At 43.7% G+C, this 24671-nt stretch overlaps 1 protein-coding gene and 1 pseudogene across 1 annotated transcript in view; one reads left to right on the top strand and one right to left on the bottom strand.

The window, feature by feature from the left end:
• Window positions 1-847: 847 nt before the first annotated feature.
• On the bottom strand, window positions 848-6699 carry LOC129086312 (pseudouridylate synthase RPUSD4, mitochondrial-like; annotated as a pseudogene).
• A 215-nt stretch (window positions 6700-6914) lies between these two features.
• LOC129086336 (protein FAM118B-like) overlaps window positions 6915-24671 on the top strand; it is a 40431-nt gene continuing 22674 nt past the window's right edge. The window contains exon 1 of the mRNA XM_054592798.1: window positions 6915-6941. The gene's annotated coding sequence lies outside the window, so the exon portion shown is untranslated. The remainder of the gene's footprint in view (window positions 6942-24671) is intronic.

The following is a 24671-nucleotide window of genomic DNA, read 5'->3' as shown; positions in this document are numbered from 1 at the left end:
TATTATATGACACCAAATAGTTTTTTCTGTTTGCACATTTATTTTTTATTGTGAGCAAAATATTCCCTAAAATGTACCATCCGAACCCTTTTTTAAGTGTCCAGTCCAGTAGCCATAAGCCAGAAGAAGACCACGTTGTTGGGCCACCACCCATCTCCAGAAATTCTCATCAAAGCCCAAACTGCAACTCTAAACCCCGAGTCCCCCACCTCTGCCCCGCTCCGAAGCCCCTGGTAGCCACCCCGTCGTCCACGACATTGGCACACGAGGGCATCGCCTATGAACAGAATCATACAGTGTTTGTTGCCCTTCCCTGTGTCTGGCTTTTTTCATTTAGCCCGATGCCCAAGGTTCATCCCTGTTGCGGCATGTAGTTAGAATTTTCTTCAGAAGGCTGAATGATGTTCCACGGCGTGGATATACCACATTTTGTTTATCGTTCGTCTGTCAGCGGACATTTGGAATGTTTCACCTTTTTGGCGAATGTGAATAGTGTGCTGTGAACACTGGTGTACAACTATCTTTTTGAATCCCTGCTTTCAATTGTTTTTGGATGGATACCCAGGGGTAGAACTGCTGGATCGCATGGTAGTTCTATGCTTAATTTTTTTGAAGAACCACCTGACAAATTTTTAGATAAGTGTAAACAAACTGCTATATTCTTCTGCTATCTACTGTTTTTTAACTTTCATCCCTACTGCTTCCCAGTCTCTGACTAGCACCAGACGCACACTCTCAAATGAGTCAGCTGCAACCCCAGCCCCAGGAGCCCCCGGCTGCTGCCAGCCCCAGGCCCAGGATGCAGCTCAGCACCACTGGGGTGCAGTGCCGAACGGCGGCCTCTCACCAGTGACAGCTGAGCTCCAAGAGGGCGGAGGAGGCTGTGCTGCGTCAGCACCCGGTACTGAGTCCACCGCCATGTGCGCGGTCCGGCTGGTCCGCACTTTTCACCATTTTCCCGTTGTCCATACGGTAACTCGGGGATAAGCGTCATCAAGCCAAAGATATCAGGATGTAGTTTCAAGGGACGAGCAGAAAGCCCATCCCTCCGGGCCCGGCTCAGCTTGCCCACCCTTGTGGTCCTGCTGCCCCTGGCACCTCCCTTCTCGATGATGGGGATATCCACAGCTCCTGCTGCGGGCACTGGGACGCGCGCCGTGACAGCCCTGGGGTGACACAAAGACCTTTGACCAACCAAAGGTAGGTGAGGCACTCTTCGGGAATTTGGCTACTTGAGGTTTTTACAGTGGACCTACGGTGGTTAGTTCCTAAGATCCAAGGGTTCCAATAATCTCTTGGTATAACGCTTAGCTGAGAGCTCGACACTACTCTTACAAACGGACTTTTGACTCCTAAAGTAATAGATGTTAATGGTGGGATATTTGGGAAAAAAAATTATATTAATAACATGGTCTTTCATTCCAAACTTTAAAAATGAGTATGTATAATTTAAAAATAAAATTAGAGTAATATGGCTTTTGCACCTGTTTTTCTTTTTTAAATAATAAAAGAGGGTAAGTTCTGAGTGCATAATGAAATACATAAAAAAAGAATGAAGTAAAGAAGTATTCACAGGAACATTCTGCCCTATTTGCCAGGTAGGTAGAACAGGGAGGAGCTGTGCTCAAAGAAGTCACAGAAGCCCCCAACAACTCAGTAACTCATTCGGAATCACTTTTGCTGGAGGACTCTTGTCATCACAGTCACAGGCAGGTAGAAGACAGACTCAATCTGTCCCTACGTTCACACCTCTCCAGGTCAATCCGAGGAACCCTCCTGGGTACCAGGTGGCCTACCACAGAGGCACTGACCGAGGGGCGAAAAGCCCACTCAGATGTAACATCTCACATCCTGGACGCCCCACTTCAGGCTGGTGGCAGTTTGGGCTGCTGATCTGATTTATACTGATTACACTTGAACTGAGTTATAACTACTCAATCACCCTTCCTGGTTGCCTAACATGACTGCTCAAAAATGGTCAGGCAGTAAATATTTACTGAATGCAAACAGGCAAACCGATTCAGAGAGTACTAATTCTACGTAGATGAACAAGACAAAATCCCTGCTGTCAAGGAATTCAGAGGTCTGGTGTGAAGATTCAAACAAATAGCTATAACGTAACAAGCTGCTATCACCCAAAAGCTAATCATTCCTCCTATGTGCTACTTGTAACTTCTACTTCCTGCACCTGTACTTAGGGCCATCACTGCGTAGGTGCCAAGCCTACCCTTCCAGCTCTATCTGCCACCACCTGCCATTCCAAACTGGGAGTGTGTGCCGCATCCTCCTCTCGCGCATGCCCTCTCCCACAATCCAGAACATTTTCCTTCATCTTGTCACCCAAATCCTATTCCTTCATCAAGAGCCAATTAATTGACTTCAATTCTTCTACGGCCTTACTGAGAATGGTTATCAATCCTGAACTTTCACGAACAATTTTCAAACAATATAACAATTTTTTTTTATAGATTTACAGTTTGATTACTTGTATATATAATGATAGTCTCTTCGTTTCCACCTTCAACTTTTACTATGAGCTCAGTACTGTGTTAAACACTTCGCATGCATTATCTCACCCAAAATACAGAAAGAATGAATACTTACAAATCAGACATAAAATAACGAACCCAAAAGAAAATGGGCAAAGAAATAGTCTATTTACAGAAAGGGAAACTCAAAATAGACAATAAACACAAAAAACAGTTAACATCAAAAATATATGGGAAAATTGAAAATAAAATGTCATTTTTTTAAAAAACCTAGCTGAGTGGCAAGTTTAAAAATGCATCAGGCCCTGGCCGGGATAGCTCAGCTGGTTACAGAGTCATCATGACACACCAAGATTGTGGGTTCGATCCCTGGTCGGGGCACATACGGGAAGCAAATGAATGGATGCATAAATAAGGGGAACAACAAATTGATGTTTCTCTCTCTCCCCCTCTAAAATCAATAAAAAATAAAATAAAAATTTAAAAGCACCTTGGTCAGCCTAAGAGGGAGGTGGACACTCACGCTGCTAGTGAGAATAAAAACTGACATAACCATTTTGGAGAGTGATCGGTAGTAAGGATTCAGAATATTAAATGTGTGTACCCTTCAACTCAGCAACTCATTTCTAGGAATCTGTGCCTGAAGAATATACTCACATAACCTTTGCAATAGGTCCTGAAAAAAAATGGGAAATTCCCTACACATCCGTCAATGGACATTATGATATATCCACACAATGAAATACCACAGAGCCTTTAAAAAGGAGCCAGCTTTCAATCACACCACAAAATGCTGAGATATTGTCTGAATGAAAAAAGTAGTATGCAAAGCAGTGCACAATATGCTGCCATACGGGACCATGCTTCTACATGCCCAGTATAACTCTGAAAGGTCACACAGGACACTAGTGATTGCCCCCTGGAAAAAGGACACTGAGTAGATGGGAGACAGACGGGTTTCATTTTTGCTCCTGTATCTTTCTTCTATTACAAAAAAGACAGAGGCAGCCCCTGGCTGAAGTGGTTCAGTGGGATGAGGGCCGGCCTGGGAACCAAAGGGTCGCCAGTTTGACTCCCGGTCCAGGGCATGTGTGCCTGGGCTGTGAGCCAGGTCTCTGACTGCGTCATGTGAGAGGGTTGACGCGAGCCAGAACAATCATGTTCCTCTCACACATTGATGTTTCCCACCCTCTCTTTCTCTCCCTCCCTCCCTGCGCTCTCGAAAAATAAAATCTTTAAATAAAAACAAAACAAAAAATGAAGGTGAACCTATATGTAGTAACACAGAAAGATTCTCCAAGACACAGAGTTAAGGGAGAAAACAAAGTACGATGTACGTTGTACAATGTGATACATGTCTATACACCTGTGTGTCAATACACACGCACACTACTATATATACCAGATACATAGATACATATGTTGGGTAAGAGCCAAAAGAAATAAAAACCGAACTACTCCAAGGGAAGGGACAAAAATGACAAGAATAGGTGGATTCTCCAGGAGTTTTTTTGCTCTTTGTTGTTTGACCTTTTACCACAGAAATCATGTGTTCCTTCTATAATTAATTTTCAATGATTTTTATGCGGCCATTATTAGGAATCGCAACTGTATCAGACTCTAATGTTCTAAGCACTAAATCCTGGCTCCTAAGTATCCCTTTAAGTGCCCACAGGTCCTAGCACAGTACCTTCTGTCAATAGGAGCTGCTGCTGTATGAATGCAGTGAAGAAAAGAAAGAAATGCCTGTATTCTACCACCCCGCCCCGCTATCCGTGGGCTTCATACCAGTACTTCTTTGTCACCTGGCGGGGTTCTGAACAACTCTTGGACTTGGTGCGCCACTTCCCTTCTCCCAAGCCAACACCACATCACACCTGTGGTTTTTCCTTGTCCAGCCGGTGGAACAGATGCAGTGGCTCTGCCTTGTGGCCATGGGAGCATCTTGCCAGGATAGGCAGCACATCACTGATGCAGAGCTGGACCCCAGGGCCACCTAAGAAGGGGAAAGACAGATGTGAGCGCCCAGAAAGATCCCACCAAAAGAACTCTCGGTGGGGGAAAAAGTTCCTCCGGGATTAACTATCAATGCTATCTAGAGACCTTACTGGAGTGTGGCCCAGGAACTAGCAACATCTGTGTGTCGAAAGAGTTTGCCTAAAAAGGCATCTCAGACCCCCAACCCAGACTATTAATCACCAAATCTGCACTTAAGAAGACGGCCAGGAAATTCATATGCACATTAAATTTGAGAAGCATTGCCCTAAAGCACAGAGCTTTCTCCTGAGGCATAAATATTCTTCAATCTATTTATGTACATGTACTCACAATAAAATCAGCAATTAAAATGAGATCTGATATTTTATGGTATAAACAAAGGCCTGAGAATCTGCTAAGTAAACTGTAGGAGAGATGCCAGATCACGAGGCCCTCCTGAAGCATTACAGAAGAGCTTTTGGGTGAGCTATTTCTGAGGTTCTACTCTCTGCACTCTCCCTAACTAGCCATTGACTTTGGGCAGGTTACTTAATCTTTCTAACTTTGTCTTCACATCTATAAAATGTAAATATCTGTATTGTAATTATCTCATGGGAAATGAGAAGGCAAAAAACTATTGTGAGAGCCAACAGAGAAAAAAATCCACACAAGGGCACTTGGCAATGTTTAATCCCTTGCCTTTATGTGCAACCTTTCTCCATAGCTGCCCGAGAAGCACTCATTCTTCTAGGCAAAAATATGTCTTTTCCCCCAGCAAACCGTTTGCTACAAATTCATTTTTTCCCCCCTATCATCCCTGACTCACTCCAGCTGTCTCTAACACCTACAATCAGCATGTATTCAAAACCATTTGCCTGTCCATTAAGTTCTAGGTGCTCTGGGGTTTTGTTGGGTGTACACACACACACACACACACACACCCCACCCACCCACCCATACCCCCCCATATACTTTTTTCTTTCTAAACTGTTATTTTTCTTTTTATTGATTGGGGGGAGGGGCACAAGAGAAAAAAAGGGAGGGAAACATCAATGTGAAGAGAAACATCCATCAGCCGCCTCCGGCACTTGCCCAGACTGGGGACTGAACCCAAAACTCAGGCCTGCGCCCTGACCAGGAATCCAATGGCGACCCTTTGGTTTAGGCAACAATGCCCAACCAACTGAGCCACACCGAGGAGGGCTATAGTTTTTTCTTATGTGTTATTTCCTTAAAAACAAAGCACACGGCCCTTCATATTCTCCTATAGCAATCCCTGAGGTCTGCACACAGCCTATTTCATAAACCGCTGCTGACTGCCAAACGTCTGGAGGGTGGAAACTGCCTTATTTATCTCTGTAGCCTCAATGAGTGCCTTATATAGGACAGTAGTCCACAAAAGTTTAAATTATTTTGAATGCAAGGCTTCTGAGAACCCCGGAAGCGATGCAAGTGAGTGTTGTCCCTCGTTGTCGCTGAAAGCGGCAGCGGTCTTCCTCCCTTTCCCCCGTGGTCCTTACCATGCACAGGGAGACCATAGGGCTTGTTGATGACCACAAGGTCCTGGTCCTGATGGACAATCCCTCGCCTCAGTGCCTTAGCGAGCACGTTGGGGTGGACTCTCTGCAGCTGCTGTGTGAACCGCACTAGTTCTTGCACTCTCCGCTGGACAGGGTTTTGTGAGCACCTGCCGGGAAAGAAAAACGATGGGAATGCCTGGTAGGGAAGACCTTCCATAAGTCTGGCGAGAGTCTGGGCAGGGAGGGAATCCGTGCATCTTTGCATTACACTCGCCCCCTTCCCCGAGTAGTTTGAGAGCGGGGATGTTTCCTTAGCACCGAGCCCTGCAACAACCCAAGACCCAGTCCGCAGGACTACACCCCTACCCCGCAGACCCCTTCCTCCGCATTCTCCTCCCGCACCCCAGTCTCCCACCGCGGACCTGAGGGTGGACTTGCAGGGTCTCAGAGGACCCTCCCGCCTCGCTGCCCGCCACTGAGCGTATTGTCTCTTGGGAGCTGTGGTCTTTCCCTCCAGACTCACCGGCCCCTTCTTCGTCTTTTGTTCCTGTTTCTGGGTTCGGAGCCTCTCCGCTAACTGCTGGGCATCCCAGGGGCCTAGAGGCAGCAGCGGCTGTGCAAAATGGCTTCGAGGCGAGAGAGAGGACATTACCCACACGCAGCCCGGAGCCCCAAACCCAGAAGCGCCGCGCGTGGCAGCTGAGCGCCACCATCTTGCCGAGGAGGGCGAGGCAAGGCAACACCACCTGACTTGGGAGGTGGATTGGGCGACTGGAAGACTCACGTGGGTCCGTGCTTGGGCTGGGAGGAGGGGGTGGCAGAGGAGAAGGGGGCGGAGGTGGGCGTGGGGAGGTGGGCGGGGCAAGCCTGGCCCTAGTCACGTGGCCGTGCAAGCTAAGTGCGCCTGCGCGGGTGATTAACTGCAGTTAGAGCGGCGGCGTGTGGAGCGACCCCGGTAAGTGTGTTTGGGAACCCGGCTGCGGTTGGGAAATGCCGGCTCCTCAAGCGTTAACTTCGCGTCTCAGGATCTTTGTCTCGGGGAGCCGTGCCCTGGGAGGCCCGTATCTCCCTTTGGAAGAGATCCCCCACCGCAAACCCCCTCCGCCCCCGCAGAGCGATGCCCTCAAACGCTCGCCCCGGAACCTCCTCAGGCGCCGGCTCGTTCATCTTGGCAGCCACGTCCCCGGAGTTTGACCGGTCCCGGGGACGCGTCCTGTCCCTTCCCGTCCGTTTGGTTACCGCTCGGTCCGCGGAGATGCTCGGATCCCCGTCACCTCCCGACTCTCAGACTCTTTGTTACACGTTGGAACCTGTTCTCTCCCTAGGGTGACGGGGAGCCCTCGCGTTATCCGGGGGCCCCGGCCCGATTTCCTACCTAGGGAACCCCTTCAGTTTCTTCTGTCCTTCCTCAAGAGTTCATTTCCTGCAGCCTCCTCTCCCGGTACATACCCTTTCCCTGGGACTCCTTCCGAAGAAAAAGGCTGAGGGGGTACCCAGCACGGACTTTCCCTTTCTGTTCCTTCACGTTCCCTTCCATACTTTGCAACCCACTTCTCTCTCTCTCTCTCATGCAGGGGGGACCCCCGGTGCCCAAACTGCAAGCGACTCTCTCTGGTTTCTCTGTGGGGTAGCTGGGAAGATGAACATTGGTTGGGATGGTGATGTTAAAAATACCTTGAAACATACCTACCATTTGTTAAAAAGAAAGCTGTTGCCGAGTTGTGAAAAATGATGGGTCTGTACTGACGATCGAGGAAAGGATTTCTTAAGACTGCTTAGAATGAAGGCTGCCTGAGGAGTCAGAGCAGGCGCTCGAGGTGGGTTCGCCTGCTAGCCGCACGGAGCGTGACAGAAATTTGAACAGGCAAGTGGAGCCAGCCTATAGACGACTTTAAGGTGAAGAAGAGTTTGAACTAGATGTGACAAGTAGTGAGAAGTCTTTGGAGCTTCTTGAGCAGGAGGGAGACTCCTTGCAAGGGGAATTCTAATGAATCTGGCCATTGAATGCAGGGACAGATTGAAAAGGAAAGGGCTTTGATAGCAGGGAAATCTGCCAGGGTGCCGCCGTCGAGGCAGACAGTGTGAGATCATCCTGCTTCATTCAGTGGTCTTTTCTCCCTACACTATACTGTTCCCTGGAGTTAGAATTGACTTTGAGTTGAACAAGTCAGAAGGCACCATTGGCTGCTGCTGTTCAACTGTGAGTCCCTTATAGACTCGTTCATTTTCTTATTCCTACATCTGGCACAATAACCTCACAGATACTCATTAGATGAGGTGCATCAGAGGCGTGTTTTAGGTACGTGGGAACGCTTTGATTTGTCTTAGTTCCGTCATTTTTTTGACCTGAAGAATGGAAGTGGGAGTAACTGTGTTTGTAAGGAGTGGGAAAGAAGACTTGTGCGTGTTTCTGTAATAAGATGGGTGATTGGGATAGAATTGCAAAGAATTACACGTGAGTTTGGGGAACGACTTGTTTCTCTCCTTCTGTCCACACCCCCCACCCACAAATTCACAGGTAAGACATAGATCCGTGATAGCTGAGAAGTTCCACTCTACGAGAATTATTGCCTTTTACTGATACGCTCCAGACCCAGGTTTTAGTTTCACTGAAAAGTCACACATCATGTATTACTTAGGTACAGGAAGCGTTTTTTCCAGGGACTCTGAAATTTGGACATCAGGATTTTAATTCACATCACTGCATTAATTATAATTACTGTTTGGGGTATAATACTTTTATGGTTTTGTGGGGGCTGGGGAAATCTATTTCTACCTTTATCTGTCCTTAATGGCATTAAAGAAATGATACGTGTTCCTGAAGAATTGGCCTGCTGTGGCAGGAAACAAAATGAACAACCAACTCAGATGTCATTGCTAGGGACACAGAGCTTGTGTTCTTGGGTTTCAGTTTAACCCAAGATAACACTATAGAGCCTAAGAATAAAAAAGAAAAAAGGCTGGTCAGTTTTCTGTGGAGAAGGATCTTTTAGGTTTTTCCTGCTGAAACATTACCAGAAAAATTTGAAGAATTCCAAGTCTTTGTTTCCTTGGTATCAGTACAGTCTTAGCCAGTATGGGTACAGAAGTTGCAGCTTCCTGAATGTTTCCCCCTATGAGTCTAGGCACTTGGTGATTTAAAGTAGAACTGCTCTCTAAGTATACAAGAATTTATGCAAACATGATGACTGTCTTTTGTTTTCTTAATGCTCTGTTGTCTCCTTCCTCACTCAATTGATCCTATCTTAGGCAATTTATTTTTTCCACTTCTGCACCAATCTCACATTCTCTTTTTGGTTGAGAATTCCTCATCTGGATTGTTTGCCCTGTACAATGAAGAATATTCTATTTGTGGTGTCTTCATTTTTATAGAGTTCAAACATGGCATATTTACATATTTTTAAAATTTCATCTGTTGGGGTAACATTGGTTAATAACAAATTTCAGGTGTACAGTTTTTTAATACATCTGTGTGCTCATCGCCTGAGGTTTAGTCTCCTTCCGTCAGCATGTATTTCCCCTCCTTTACTCTTCCCGTCTGGCAACCACTATTCATAAGATTTTGATATATCGTAATATATCAAGTGCCGCCAAAACAACACTATAAAGAACTTAATATATTTTGAAGGATATTTCCTGATCTACGCAAAAGCAAAGCTACATTTTTATTTCCTAGATACGAATAAGGACCAGCTAACAAAGGAACTTGTGTTTAAATAAAACAAGTTTAAGTTTAATTAATGGCATATGGTTCAATTCTGGCTTCTCAAACAATGATTTGCAGGTTGCAGATTAACCAGCAATTCGGTCTCCCTGAAGAGCAGGAAGTACTTGGACATTGTCTTATGGTTTTAGAGAGAGTGAAAGTAGCAACCAGCAGGAGCTTGCTGGACCTAGAAGGTGCAGTTGTGGGGAGCGGGGGGGATCTGGGGACTAGCCCCAGTTTAGCTGCTTCTGAAGTTAAATAATTTGGGCTTCAACTTTTTCTTTTAAGAAAAGATCCTTACAACTCTAAGCTGCTTTCTATAAAACTTTTCCACTGACACTTAAGTGTTTCTCTTAACAAGTAGAATTTATTTCAGACTTACCTTAAATACATTTAGCATTAGCATGGGCAACCAGGATTCTGCTTTTACCCCAGACTTTGAGCTTATGCCAGGTGAGCTAACATTTATATTTGAAGGTTACTTTATTGAGTAATGTTAGAATATACCTTAAGATTTCCTATGTGGGGCATGACAGAGGGAGGAGTGCAGACAGAAAACGACAAAGATATTAGAGCCCTGGTCGAGTAACTCAGTTGGTTACAGCATTGTCCTGATACACCAAGGTTGCATGTTTGATTCCCAGTCAGGGCACATAGGAGAATCAGCCAATGAAAGCATAAATAAGTGGAAGAACAAATCAATCAATCAATCAATCAATCAATCCCCCCTTTCATCAGTCAGTAAAATTTTTTTTTAAATATTAGAAATCAGTGGTATAGACCTTATAACATGGCTGTTCTTTTTCCCATACCAGCATTTTAGAGATATTCTGTTGTACTAATGCTCCTCATTATACTTTTATTCAGCTTTTGAGTAATAAACCAGAGCAAGTATAGCTTAAACCAGTACTTCCCAAACTTTTTTCATATCGTGGTACAGCTAGAAGCAATTGGTGCTTCATGGAGGAAAACTGCAGGCAGGCCACAGAAGACAGCTGGCCTGGAAGCTGTGCCTGTCCCTAGTCCTCACATGACTGTACCTCATCCTGCTTCTTCATATGAACAGTGGAATTAATCGCATCTAATAAGATTGCTGTGCTGGACCACGGGATAAATATATGTGGTGCCTAGCACGTAGTAGATACTCAAATTATTAGTAGCATTTCATGACTATAAGTTAAAATAAGACCATTACATTAGAGCATTGTCAAGACTATAGAGAGCTATGTGTTTATAGCATTTATGATAATGAAAATGATCAAGGTATCTTAGGGGAAAATATGCACTGGAAGGATGAACATAGAGACCATGTTTCCCGAACATGAGCAATGGAAAATTGAGGGATATTCACCATGTGGGTGGTTAGAAGCCAGAGGATATCAGGATCCCTGGAGAAATTCAAGACATTTGCAACATACAGTTGCTTAAGTTGAATAAACCTATGCTACGATTACCTGAAATTTTAAGCAATAAATTGTAGATGTGGATTGCTATGTTTTCATTCTTAATGATTGGAGCATGCTGTGTGGCCTTTTTTTTTTTTTTTTTTAATTTTATTTTTAGAGAAAGAAGGGAGGGAGAAAGAGAGGGAGAGAAACATTGATTGGTTACCTCTCTCATGCCCCCAACTACGGATCTGGCCCTCAACCCAGGCACGTGCCCTGAGCAGGACTCGAACCTGCACCCTTTCGGTTCGCAGGGCAGCCCTCAACCAACTGAGCCACACCAGTCAGGGCTGCGTTGATTTTAATGATACTGTGAATTTAATGACATTAATGACATTAACTTCTAATAGCTGTTACAAGGAGAGCTGAGCTGTTGTTAACTGATTTGGAAAACCAGATCCACAGTGAGTTATTGATCCCAGTATTGGCTAAGACTCTACTGTGATACGAAGCAAAGACTTAGTGCTTCGGATTTTTCTTAGGATGTTTCAACAAAAAAACTTAAAGGTTCCTTCTCCAGAAAAGTGACCAGTGCTTTTATTCTTAGGCTCTATAGTGTGTATCTTGGGTTAACCTACTAGTCAACATTTTCCCAACTTGCTTGGTGATAAGAATGACCAGAGATGCTTGTAAATCTACAGATCACCCTTCTAGAAATGTTGACTGTAAATTCTGAGTTAGGACCCAGTGATCAGTATGGCTTGATCTTTCCTGCCCAGCAAGCACTCTGGGGGCCTGGACTAAAAGTTCTTTTGTTTATAAATATATCACACAAAAGGTAAGATTACTGAAAAATGTAGAGAGAAAAATGGCAAATTTTAAATGTTGCTGTTTTTCCCTTTTTATTTTTTATTTTTTTGAAAGACTGTATTTATTTTTAAAGAGAGGAGAGGGAAGGGAGAAAGAGAAACATAGATGTGAGAGGAAAGTATCGATCCCCTACGTGCCCCATTGGGGGACCAAGCCTGCAACTCAGGCATGTGCCCGGAGTGGGAATCAAACAAGGAACCCTACGCTTGGCAGAAAGAAGCCCAACCAATTGAACCACACTGGTCAGGGCTTACTTTGTGTTTGATCAAAGTAATTCATGTATATGGTTTAAAGTCAAATAGTATTAAAAGACTTAAAATGGGAAAAAACCCCAAAACCATTCCCTCTATTCTTCTCACCTCAGGCTCATTTCCTAGAGGCAACCAGCATTTATTTCCCTCTTTTTGCAGGTGTTACCTTCCTATTTCTAACTCATCTGCTATGTTAGTAGTATGTTGTCTTCCCCTCCTGGTTGACCCCTTGATGTCCTGCTGTGGTAGTTTAGGACTTAGTTCTTCCCGATGGTTCCCTACCATATCCTCCACCCCTACCATGGCTGTATAGTAATTTTTGGTTAAAACAAGCAGTGTTCATGTGTTTATACCTCTGCCAAATATCATTCAACCATCGAGGTAGGCGGCCTGCCTCAGTTCCATTCTTCCTTGTGTTTAGGTTGACCTTGCCTGGTTTTTGTTTTCCCACATTATCTACTGCTAATTCTTCCCCCAAATGCTTCAAAATATTTGTGGCATTCTTATCACTAACATTTTCTATGACCTCAGTTGTTTCACTTCCACTTTTTTTTATGGGGGCCCTGCATCTTCCTCCTCCTCCTCCCCCCTCCTCTCTTTTTTATCAAGAGCTCTGCCAGATACAATACAGGAACTTGCCTTTGCTCTCCTCCTGACTGGCACCATGGCGTCCCATTTCTTGGCATGCATCCTTATGTACTAAGAAGTATTTGGATAACTTTATTTTGCCCACAGACTTGCTAGATGGTTTGGAAAAGTTACAGAATACTAGGGTGAAAGTTATTTTCCCTCAGAATTTTGAAGGCATTGTCTGTTTCTGTGATTGCTCTAGATGCATAGTGATTCAAATCCTTTTTATGTGGCCTTATTTTGTTGGGGTTTTTTCTTTTCTTTTCTCCTTCACTGGAAGCTTTGAGGACCCTGTCTGTCTCTGGTGTTGCGGAATATCGTGGTGCTGGACAGTGGGGACGAGGGATGTCTTTCCTCCTCTACCATTCTGGGTCCTCAGTAGATCCTGTCATTCTAGAAATCTGAGTCCTTCAGTTCTGGGACATTTTCTTCTGTTATTTCTCTGATTTTCCTACCCACATGTTCTTTTTCTTTGATCCTTCTTCATGCCTGTTCTTGTTATATGGATGGGATAGCTTCAAAGAAAGCCCATTACAGTTTTTTAGTTTTCTGTTCTGCATTGGAGCAGGTTTGGGCATAAACCTTAAAGTAGTGGCAGGGCCCTATGTGCGGTGAGAAGCTAGTGCTCCCCCACAGCTTTCTAGACCCCGCTGCGTCATACCCGTGGGTGCTGGGGAGGGTCGGTCTGCCCTCTGCCCGCTCCCCCTAGTGCCCTGTCTGCCCGATGGGCTCCCTGCATTGGGCACTGCAGGTGTGCCTCTGCTTTCTTTATTCTGCTGTGGACATGTGCTATGTATTTTTAAAAGTCAATATTACTGAGACACTAAGATAAATAAGGGGGAAAAAAGTGTTTTTTTAAAAACGGAGAAGATGGATTTACATATAAGAAAATCCATGGTGGAAAAGCAGGGGCACGCCCTTGAGAGTACAGTTGTTTTCAATCCACAGGAACATGACACCAGGATGCTTGCGTGGCTTTCAGCTGCTTTCCGACTGCTTCTATCCACAAAAACCAAACCATCAAAGCAGTTCTGTCTCCCTGTGAGATTGCAGGGCGGTTTTCATGTGCTCGTTCTCCTCCACTGCACCTTACACATTTCCCACACCGCCTACAGCGGACCCGTCTCTTTTCCAGTCGGGGAGGCTAGCTCCACGTCCCTGCGCCCACGCTGCCCAGCCCCCGTGGCCGCTCTTGTGATTTTTCCCTTGGTCTTGCGCTGACCTCCTTCATTCTTTAAGAAAGTAAGTTACTAGGTCTCTTTAACCTGTTTTTCTCTCGCTTATTTTTTTTGGCTCGGTTATTTTTACTGGCCACTTCTTGGGACACATGCTACCTGCAGCAAAGCAGTGCTTTTAAAGCAGCTTCTTCTAAGTTAGTCTCACGTTTCTAGTGGTTCTGGTGACCTCTATGACTGGCAATGCCTTTTTTTTTTTTTTTTTGAGCTATCAGATTTTTGTTTCAAGTCTAAACAGTGTTTTCACCTCTCAGTTCATTTGCAGATTGGAGAGAATATTTTTCAGCTAGTTTCTATTTTAAAAAATATCCTGGAACGACTGTCCAGCTAGTTAAAGGTGTCAGGCTTAACCACTTTCCTAAATTTCCTTTGGTCCATCATTTCCTGGTTCTTCAAGGGGTTATTGGAATTGATGCAAGGAATGTGCTTTCAAGGACCTTGCTGAAGGACCTGACGGTCTTTCAGAGTCAATAAATGCTTGTGTTGGTACTTGAAACAGAAAGAGGGAAATAACCACCTATAGTTCTCTCACCCAGAGGTTGTTTCTGCCCTTCCGAGACCTACAGCACATGATAAGCAACAGGTCGTTTCGCTGGGCTGTTTTTTGACCTTTAAGTTTGAAGTATTGTACTATCTTAAAGCACCTTTGCACGTGAGGCTGTGAGTAACCGAAACTTTTTGCGTAGGAATCTCCTGGGTCTGAAACACAGGAGAGGTCTGAGCTGAAGATATCAGATTTGGGAGTCATGAACATTTTGTTCATATTTTAATCTTTTGGTGGATGAGGTGGGGGGAGGGGATATGGAGCGAATAGACTGGAGAGCCCAAAGTAGACTCTGGACTCGGCATTTTAGGGTTGGGCAGAGGAAGAAGAGCTTCCACTAGAAGGATGGGAGGGAAGCCAGGAAAATACAGCATCCAGAGGAGATAAGAAATGGAATGTCATATGCTTCCAACAGGTAAAGGAAGATAAACACTAATGATTTCATTGAATTTTGCCGTAAAGGTATCCATTTCGCATAAAGCTTTCCTTGATCTTCCTCAAGCACAATTGTTAATCTCCTCTGTACCTCAGGCATGCATATTGAACTTAGCACTTAATGTAATAAACATTTGGTGACAGTTCTATTTCCCATAAAAAGTAGAGACTTTTTAAGGGTGTGGCCCTCAAGGATATGGTTTTATGGTCTTTATCATCTTTGATGAGACAGTATTGCATTGTATCTTCACAGCATGAACTTGAATCAGCATCCTATGTCTACTGTGTAATAGCTGTGTGTCAAATAGCTTCAGCAAGACTTAACATCTCTGAGCTCTGATTTCAGTATCTCTGATATCTGTGATGTGTGATGATAATATCTACTATAGAGAGGGATGAACATTTGTAAAGTATCAAAAACAGTGCCTGACATTTAACAGATATTTAAATATGAAAACTCCACAACTTGTGATTAATACAATTCCAATCATTCTACTCTACAAGCATATATAGAATACAATCATGGCCAAGCCATAGGAAAACTACAGAAGTGGACTAAGTTCAATGAAATGCATGTAGCTCTGTTTTGTAAAACAACTCTGTGTACATTTTGCAAAGTACTATGTGATCTTAGTTTCTTTTCATGTAGTTGGGAAGGAGAAAATGAAAAGATTAAGAAGACTGCCCCCAAAGCAGATGGGAATTTTTATGTGTAGAGATAAACAACTTAAGTAGGTGAGTGGTGCGTATAAGTCGCAGCATGTATTTGACTTAAAAGAAAAAGTACTACAACTTCACCCATTCATCCTGTTTTTCTTTTTCCCTTCTTAGAAAATTTTTCCATTACAGTTAACATACAATATTATATTTCAGGTGTACAACATAATGATTAGATATTTATGTAGCTTACAAAATGATCACCCTGATAGGTCTAATCTCCATTCGACACCATACACAGATTTCACAACATTATTAACTGTATTCTCTATGCTGTACTTTGCATCCTGTGACTTTTTGTAATTGGCAAGTTGTACATCTCTATCCCTGCATCATTTTCGCCCACCCCCTTAACCCTCTTCTCACCTGGCAGCCATCAATGTATGGTCTGTATCTTATCAGTTTATTTCTGTTTTGTTTGTTATTTAGCCTTCACGTGTTTGTGTTTCCCACTTTTCTTGTAATTGATTTCTAGTTCATGCCATTGTGGTCGGAGAAGATGCTTCATATGATTACAGTCTTCTTAAATCTATTGAGGCTTGTTTTGTGGCCTAACCTGTGGCCTATTCTGGAAAACGTTCTATGTGCATTTCAAAAGAATGTATATTCTGCTGCTTTAGGGTGAAATGCTCTGAAAATGTCAATTAAATCCATCTGGTCTAATGTGCTATTTATGGCTGCTGTTTCCTTGTTGATTTTCTGTCTGGATGATCTGTCCATTGATTTTCTGTTAAACCAACCAAAGGTTTCCAGGGTGTTTCTTATGTGGGATATGTGTGCCCTCCTATTGTAGTTGATCCTTACTTGCTGTTGTCAACTCATAGGGTGGGGTTGGCCCTCAGGCTGACTGCCTGTCTAGGCTGACCGTGACCGCAGTGGATGAGCTGTTGTATAGGGGCTGATCCCATGAAGCAGGAGTCACTTCAGTGGGGCTCTGGTGCCAGTAAAGTCTACCCTTTGAGTGTGTCATTTGTGGGGCCGGTTGGGTGGTGCTCTGGTGTGGTCTGAAGCTGGCCAGGGGTGTTGGGTCTGGGGCCTCTTGGGAGGGGCTCTGGTGCAGGCCACGGTTAGCCACCACTTGTGTCTGGCTTGGGGCTGCCTAGTAAGATCTAGAAAGTGATCTGCAGTTGGTTGCCGCTGCTCTGAATTTGGAGATGCTTGGCAGAGGCCATGCTGTGAAATGAGGCCAGCTGCCACTAGCTGCAGGCTTGGGACCATTTGGCGGGCACCACGACATGACCTGAGGCCAGCCGCCACTTGTACCAGCGTTGTGACTGCTTAATTGAAGCTGCATTCCAAGCCGAGACTGGCCACCCCTTATGCCAGGATTGTGACCGTCGGGTGGAGTAGAGACCTGTTGCTGTTTGTGTCACTGAACTCGGGTTCACCAGTTGTAGTGTTCTATTCAAGAACAGGATGTGGTTGTCCTTGGGTAGTTTTATTTACTTGCAACAAGTAAAGGAGACAGGATTCATACCCAAAGCTGTTTCCTTGAAAGGGAGGCTTAGCTATTGCTTGTACTCCCTATTTGGGTATTTTCTTCTTTGCAGTTGGCTGCCATTTAGCAAGAGTAGCATTTAGTAACAAATGCCCAGACCTTGAGACCCTTGTCCTAACACTTGTGTTGGACTTGGGCTCACTTAGCAAGAGGTACAGGGCACTCTGAGGACAGCTGCTGCTTGTTTGGGGTTTGTGGACTTTTGAGAGATTTTCGGAAAGTCTGCAGAACGACCCAGGACAGGTTGCCTGTGTGGAAAAGCCGTTGCTTTTTTTGAAAGTGGTGTTAATGGAGACTCAGATGTGGCGCCTGTCATCTGGGATGGAGGAGCACACAACAAAGGAACAGTGGTGTCTGTCAGCATTTCTCTCCCTGGAGAGAGCTCCCCTGAACCCCTACTGCTCTGGCCTTGACCTTGAAACTTGTCAGTTCCTCCCTGTGTGCTCCTGGCACTGTTTGAGCTGCTGCCCCTGCACTGGAGCCCAGAGAGAGTGAGTGCATTCCTGAGCCTCTCAAGAGCAGTGCCTGGTCTCCAGCAGCGCTGTCTCCTTTGAATGCAGTCCTCACTGGTTTCCATAGCCAGGTATTATGGGGACTCCTCTCCCCAGCACTGGTGTCCTGGACTGGGAAGCCCAGTGTGGGTCTAGGACCTCTCACACCTCAGGTGGGACCTCCCCAGTCTAATACTCCTCCTGATTCTTAACCACCAGACATGGATGTGGGACCTGCCAGTTTCATATCCCTGCCCCTCCTACCAGTCTCAGTGTGGCTTCTTGAGTATATCCTTAGTTCTAGGGATTCTGTTCAGCTAGTCTCCGGGTGGTTCACGATGATGCTTGTTCTATGATTTCATTGTGGCCGTAGGAAGGGGCAAGCGCAGTGTTTACCTACTCCACCATTTTGACCATAAGTCCTCATCCTTTTTTTTTTTTTTTTCCTTCAGCTCATGAAATTTAAAGTATCTGTTGGTCTCCTAGATTTTAAGTCATGGTAGGTACACAACTCGTGCGCGGTCAGCAAATACTTGAATATTTCGCTCACTGTGTAAACTGTGCTCAGGGCTGTGGACATGACGATACAAATAAGACAGATCCTGCACTTGCCCTAAAGGAGCTTGTATTCTTGTGGGAGACACCAATAATCGCAAGTGTTAAGAGGAGCAAGTAAGGAGCTGAAGTATAAATGCAGCACTTGGGGCGAGAGGGGTGGATGACCGCACTATGTAAAGTAACATTGGCGCTGAGACTTCAAGGATGCGCTGGGGGCAGAGGCATTTGTAGAATATGTCAGTCTAAGCCAAGTTGTGTGTGTGAGCCAGGCAAGTTTGGGACATGTCCTGTGCGGCTCCGAAGCCTGGGGAACGCTACAGAGGCTGGGTGGGGTGCTGCAAAGTGAACTGCAGGTGCCCGATCGCGCCTGGGCTCTTACTCGTGATGGGGAGTTTTACTAAACATGGTGAGAAGCCATTGAATGATTTTTAACCATGATGTAATCTAGTTGTGTTTTAAAATGCCTCATGCTGCTACAAAGCTTCTAGTCGTAAAATACTTTAGATTTTATATGTAAAATCCAAGAAACTGATTTCTTAGCCCTACATACTGATGCCTTTGAGTCATTTGCCAGACAGAGTTCTTTCCTTAAGAATACGCCTTTAAAAATCAGTTTAAGTCTTAGCCCTGGCCCAGTGCTTCGGTTGGGGCATTGTTTTGTGCACCAAAAGGTTGTGGAGTCGATTCCCCGTCGAGGCACGTACAGGAGGCAACCAACCCATCCATCTTTCTTCCTCCTCCTCTCTCTCCCTCCCCCCACCCCCGCCTTCTCTCTTCTTTCCTCCTCTCTCTCTAATATCAACAAACATATTCTTGGGTGGAAAAAAAATGTCAGTTTACATCTTAGATATCAGAAACTTGAGTTATAAAAATGAAATGATTTCTGTATAAAAATATTCAGTTAGTGTCAGAGGATAGGTCTGAAACCCTTTTGCCTGCTAGAATCAGATTACCTTTACTCAACAGTTGGCGTATCTGGAATATGGTAGTTTGAATATTGGTTTACTGTGCACACAATTTTCACAGGAATTTGTCTTTTCCCATTTTTTTCCATTTTTTACACGTGGCCTTTTATGGTTCTTACTACATTGAAAGCAGTAGTGAGGTGTTTCTTTTAATAGGAAATGCTTTCTCTGTTGCACAGTAAATTTCTTTCCTGTAATTGTAATCATGAGCAACATCCTGCATTTGAGTTAGTTCATTCAATAAATATTTGAATACCTACTATGTGCCAAGCACTGTTCTAGGGTCTTGGGATACATTGTGAACTAACCAGAGAACACCACCTTGGAGGAGTTTGTATGCCAGTGAGAGGAGGTAGGTGACAAATAAACATAGTTAACATCCTTATTATACTACTAACATAGTGTGTTAGAGGGTGGTACATGGTATGAAATTAAGTGTAGAACAACTATTGCAGTGTCAGGGAGGTGGCAGTTTTGAATAGGGTGGTCAGGGCAGCGTCACTGATAGGTATGGTTTGAGCAGAGGCAGGCTACCTTGTGCAGAGACCTGGGGGAAGAGCGTGCCAGGGAGAAGGAACAGCCAATACAAAGGAAGGTCGCAAGGCCAGCGGGGACCAGGACTGTTTGAGGGACAGTGAAGAGGCCGGTGTGTCCAGTGGAGGGGAAAGGAGCTCCTCAGCTTTCTAGGAATGGGTTTTAAGTAGCTCATCGGCCAAAACAAATGAGCAATTAGGCAAAGAATTTCCATCCCATGAATGTTCTGCAGGTGATAACCTATAAACCCTCAGACTCTGTCTTAACTTGAATTAGGTAATTTCAGGAAACACAGAAGTTTCTTTACAGCCGTGCCATAAGGCAACTAAACAAAAATCAAACTTTTTTTTCCTGTAAATAAAAAACCTGATACTGGATCACATGCGTAGAAGACCTAGCATTTAGTAAAAATGGAACGTTTTACCATCCTAATTTATAAACCTCCCAGTTAAAAGCCGAAAGGTTTTGTTTCATAGTGGAGGACGGCCAAAGTGTAAAATGCACGTGTTTCTAACGGCAGCAGGGATGGGGTAAAGATTGTGCTCCGTCAGGGGAAATGGCTCTGTAAGAGCAGGTTTTGTTGCTTCCCTCACTTCTTTCCTGCTTAGTGACTCAGTCCTTTTTAACGTTTTTATTCGGTGGTTTGTATTTCTGTTCCTTGACCCAGTGAAATTTTGCATGTGCTTCTTAACTTTCCAGTCTAAATCAGGCATACTACTTTCCTGAGGTCCTAGTCAATGACTGATACAGACTATTCCCAAAGTCATGTGCATGTCAAGTATATGATGTTGGTATGTATCTTCACTATCTTCTTTGTTTCAAATGGACAGCACTCTTTATAAAGAACCACCTCCCTTTGTCCACTGAGATCACTGGAGCTGTTCCAGCCCTACTTGCCCATGCTGTTTCTGAATTTTATTTTATTTTTCATAGAGCACACTTTTATAGTTTCTTAAACTTTCCTTCTCAATTTCTTTCCTAATTTGTCATGGTTATTTCACTTTGGAGTCTTACCTGTGAATTGCTGTGTATTTCTTCTCGCGTATTTTTCCCATGAGGTTGAAGCTGAGGTGAGACTGCTCAAGAAAATGCCGAGAAGCCACGGGCCTTTGACTTTGTTCTCACAGTAAAAGGGGAAGGTGGTACGAGTTTTCACAAAACTGCGTGTTAGAAGCGTCCTTGAAAAATTTGCCAGGTCTTTTTCTTCTTCCTTTAGATTGGACGGTACATGACTCACCTCCAGGTTGCAGTCTACCCTCTTTTTCTTTAAAAGGAGGTCCTTCTTCTCTCCTCAGTGGGAAGGTCAAGAGCCCAGCATTCAGTAGACATTTAGTAGCTTGAGTGACAAAATCAAAAAGAATTTGAATGCATTAAATAAAAGCAAGCTTATTTTTCTTGTGGGAAGGTCAAGAGCCCAGCATTCAGTAGACATTTAGTAGCTGTTGAGTGACAAAATCAAAAAGAATTTGAATGCATTAAATAAAAGCAAGCTTATTTTTAAATCCCTCTTTATTGGGCATTCTGATAACTGAGTTTGAAAACATAATTAATAACCTAAGATGGGTGTCTGTTCACCTATTTTGTGTGTTATGCCTAAGATACTGTGTACTTGAACTAGAAAGTAATGAATAAATTAGACTTGAGTGACTTTTTGGTTTATCTGGATGTCGAAGAACATTTTATTTTCTTTTTAGTTAACTCTAAGAATAATTGCAAAACAGATTTACTTTACACCTCACATTCTGTCCTCAGCTTCGCCGTTGGGGGTTTGGATTGCGTGGCCACAATGCAGAGGCCTCCGAGGTGTAGCACCCGGTACTGACACTTGGCACTGTTACTCAGCTCTCCTTGGGGTTTTTAATCCTCACGTTTGCCATGCTTCATGTTGTCAAAGTAGACCTTTTTTCCTAACTGTCAAACTCAATACTGTTTAAGTCAAAAATCTCCCAGAAAGTGAAAAGGGGTGGAAATTAGTTGGGATATTCTTACCGAACATGCATATTATTATTGTGATGGCAGTTGTACACCGCATGTTGTGTGAATTCTGTCGACATGGAAAACAAGCAGTCGAGGGCATTGCCGTACATAACTCACACTGTATTAATAGGAGGAATTTAGTTTTTAAGGACTCCCCAGAACATAAAACCTTGGCCTCAAAGGTGTATTTAATCTCATTTTTAACCAGTGGCCTATGTCATTTGTGATGAAATTGCGTGATCATACTACTAGATACATGGAAACTGTACCTTTTTTTCTTTATCTAGTATTTCTGTTAGCACCCGGTGTCGTCGTTTGCAGGACTTACCTTCTCAGCAGTTTCTCAGGAGGGAAAGCCGTGACAAGGAAGTTCTTGTTCTTTGCTCAGTAAAGTCATCAGCTTCCATCGCCAACTGCTAATTAAGTCAGGTTTTCATTTGGGTCTCCCATTATTCTTTCTTGAAGCAGGTTTGTTTTCTTATGCATGGTGTGTTTACTTTGGTTTTATAATTAAAACTAGCTAGTATAAGCAACATGCGAGTCCTTCAGCCCGGAATAAGAAATGGAAAATTTGTTTTATACACTGCTGGGAAAGGCTGCAATCTACAGTATGGAACTGAATTTACCAGCTTCCTGAGTAAAATAGTTTATTTGCTACTTGTCAGCACGCTTGTTGGGTGCTCTTTTATAGTACCTTACGCTGGGTTTTTCCTTCCTCCCTTCACCTGTAGTTGCTGAAAACCAGATGTGTTGGAATTAGTCCAAAAGCCACAATTAGCGGGACTTAATTTCTTCAAAGTCAGAGGATGGCTGTCTTTTCCCCTTAGAAAATGAAGTTAACCCTTGTCTATGTTCAGGTTAGAGAAATAAGCCAGTGTTTATTCTTGTCATGGTTTTTTTGTTTTTGTTTTTTAACAGACATGTTCGGGGGGGCTTTTAAAGCAAGAAATGTACCGCCTTCTTAAGCTAGTCATTGTTGCCTTTTACTTCCAGGCAAAAATGCCATTATTAGAACTTTTTTCTCCTGGCAATGTATTTCATCTGCCCATATACCAACGTGAATTACTCTTGAGTTCCCTGTGGCCAGTCGCTTGTTGGAGCTGAAGACTGCACACGGGAAGCAGAGGGAGAGGTGCGAGCGGGCGGGATTGGCAGGAGGCGCTCAGGCTCGCTTGGCCTCCTGCTGACTCTGAAAAGGAAAAGCCATCAGATTTTACCATTCTGGCTGACACCAAGATCCCCCAAAAGCAAGAACCACTGGCCTTTGATATGTCGAATCCACAAGTCCTCTAGTTTGTACAAACGGCATTTCATTCATTTTGCCAGTCTTTTTTCTCTTGTCCTTTTTTCATGTGTCTTAATAGGTTTTTCCTAGAACACGTGCCTTGGTTTTCCCCCTTTCCATCCACCAGATACAAACATTCTAGTTCCTGCCAGGCTGACAGGTTTCAAAGTCTGTCCTGTCTTCGATGAAGACTTAGATCTTAAAAAACTTATTACTGAGGTTGCTGTTACTTTCTCAGCACGTACCAAGTATTTGACTGTTATTTTTCTGAACTCTATTGGCCTTGGAGGATTTCTCTGTGCTTAGCAGTGACTGGAGTGATGAAGACATTTCCATAGATAATTGTCTTTGTTTTCCTGTGGCAGAAAAGCTTTTTCCACCTGGGCCACACATAACGTGTCCCACTAAAATGAAAACTCAAATAATCACATATAAGAAATTGATGTCTAAAGTAGTTGATTGATGCATGTTAGGAATTCACACTTAGCTTGGAAGCTCTTTAATAGTAATTGCATATTGTTTAGGGTAAAATGCTAAAAAAATATATTTTTTTTGTCCTGAAGCAGTACTCTAGAAGGAGTAAGATACGGTTTATGCTTAGATGCCACAGGGCTGTACATGTAAGATTGTGTCCTCTGAGAAGTCCTTTACTTAGATCAAAGACGTGATGATGTCCTGTTAGAAAACAATGTCTGTATGATCAGATATGATGTGAGCATACTGATTTTCATCTTTCTCAATGCATGGTATTTTTGACATGGATGTAATTTGTTCAGGCACTGGGCTTACAGAACGATATTTCAGGAGAAAGCATAAGCACATTTTTTATGCTATACTTGTAAAAAAATCTCCCCAAACTGATGCATTATCCCATATGGGGGAGAAGTAACCACTCTCCTACAACTACTTCTTCAGTCTAGAGCAAAGACTCTAGAGTAGGGAATAACCTCACATAAATTAAAATTCCATGGAAATATTTTAATTATGATTACCTCCTGACCTTTGGTGTTAGCAAACTGGGAAGTGGTTAGGTTGCAATAAATGAGGCCTCCCACTTGGAGGAACAGAAGGTGACGTAAATGTAGGGTGCCTAGTTGTGCACCCTGCATTTAGCCAAAGAGCTGGAGTGCAGAAAACTTGATTTCACTTAGGTGTTTCCTACTTGCCTCATCATAAGAATCCCCTGAAGATTCTGGATACTGTGGTTCAGTAATGTGGGATATGAGCCCGAGAACACACAGTCTTTAGAATTAGCAGACCAAGAGACAAATGTATTTGAAAAAAATAAATAATTAATTTAAAAATATATAACTACTATTAAAAAAAAAGAATTAGCAGACCATTATTAAGAACATGCACTTTTAACAAGCATGTCACATGATTATTAAGTTAAGGCAAGATTTGCTGTGATAAGTAATTTCAGCTGTCTTCTCTGAACCCCGCCTTTCTCACCAACAGAATCAAAGATCTGACTAGAAGGATAGTCTGCTTCCTAAGTCATGTCTGTGATTTTGTGATTCCTGTTTTCTCCTGATGTGAGAGAGAAACATCAAAATCCTACCTTCTTGCATGTGTGACCGGGGATCAAACTCAACAACCTGGGC

This window comes from Pteronotus mesoamericanus, unplaced genomic scaffold (assembly GCF_021234165.1).
Source record: "Pteronotus mesoamericanus isolate MK-2021 breed Mesoamerican mustached bat unplaced genomic scaffold, CSHL_Meso_final scaffold_371, whole genome shotgun sequence".
Taxonomy (NCBI): Eukaryota; Metazoa; Chordata; class Mammalia; order Chiroptera; family Mormoopidae; genus Pteronotus; species Pteronotus mesoamericanus.
The sequence above is the reverse complement of the archived record's forward strand: the minus strand, read 5'-3'. Positions and strand labels throughout refer to the sequence as shown.